General features: G+C 58.6%; 1 non-coding gene across 1 annotated transcript; it reads left to right on the forward strand.

The window, feature by feature from the left end:
- The first annotated feature begins 604 nt into the window (after positions 1–604).
- TRNASTOP-UCA (transfer RNA opal suppressor (anticodon UCA)) lies at positions 605–691 on the forward strand. Its single transcript has one exon. It is a non-coding gene; the product is annotated as a tRNA-Sec (tRNA).
- The last annotated feature ends 612 nt before the right edge of the window (positions 692–1,303 follow it).

A 1,303-nucleotide genomic window follows, 5' to 3' on the forward strand; every position in this document is an offset into this window, starting at 1 on the left:
ATATATACTCCTCGCTCTCCCCCATGTATATATATATACTCCTCTCCCCCCATGTATATATATATACTCCTTGCTCTCCCCCATGTATATATATATATACTCCTCGCTCTCCCCCCATGTATATATATATATACTCCTCGCTCTCCCCCCATATATATATATACTCCTCGCTCTCCCCCCATATATATATATATACTCCTCGCTCTCCCCCCATATATATATATACTCCTCGCTCTCCCCCCATGTATATATATATATACTCCTCGCTCCGATGACGCGCTCTCCTCTGAGTCACCGTCTGACCCCACCGACCATCATTATCTCTGCAGAGCATTCCTCCCACCGAGATGTGACATCACCGCCCCGCCCCCTCCTCCCAGCATGCTCTGCTCTGATTTACATACAGCTGTCTGTGCCGTCTCCGGGTGTCTGGGGTGACATTTGTGACCCCGAAGGGGGAGGGAGCAGAGCCGGAGGGGGCGGGAGGTGTGGGGGGAGGGGGATGACAGGTGGGGGGGGGTGTAATAGAATGAATGCTCCCCCTGAGCTGACCTCCTCAGACTCCTCCCCTCCATATATATAGTGGGAGCCCCTCCCTCCATCTGCCCGGATGATCCTCAGTGGTCTGGGGTGCAGGCTTCAAACCTGTAGCTGCCTAGCGGCAGAGTGGTTCAATTCCACCCTCCGGGCGGGGTCATGTGACCTTTTACCAAGGGACGCCATAGGTCAGCATGAGCCACGCCCCCCCACAAGACATGGGACCCCAACCAGAGCCCCCCACACCAGACACAGGACCCCAACCAGAGCCCAGCCCCCCACACCGGCCATGGGACTCCAACCCGAGCCCTGCCCCCCCACACCGGCCATGGGACTCCAACCTCGCCCCCCCACACCAGCCATGGGACTCCAACCAGAGCCCCCCCACACACCAGACACAGGATGCCAACCGGAGAAACCCGCTGTCAGGTCATATAGGTGAGAGCGCCCCCTGCTGTGTGGTCATATAGGTGAGAGCGCCCCCTGCTGTGTGGTCACAGGTGAGAGCGCCCCCCGCTGTGTGGTCATATAGGTGAGAGCGCCCCCTGCTGTGTGGTCACATGTGAGAGCGCCCCCCTGTTGTGTGGTCACAGGTGAGAGCGCCCCCCGCTGTGTGGTCATATAGGTGAGAGCGCCCCCTGTTGTGTGGTCACAGGTGAGAGCGCCCCCTGCTGTGTGGTCATATAGGTGAGAGCGCCCCCTGTTGTGTGGTCACAGGTGAGAGCGCCCCCTGCTGTGTGGTCACAGGTGAGAGCGCCCCCTGCTG

This window comes from Staurois parvus, unplaced genomic scaffold, assembly GCF_062004578.1.
Source record: "Staurois parvus isolate SC_StPar_1 unplaced genomic scaffold, SC_StPar_1.0 ptg004029l, whole genome shotgun sequence".
Classification (NCBI taxonomy): Eukaryota; Metazoa; Chordata; class Amphibia; order Anura; family Ranidae; genus Staurois; species Staurois parvus.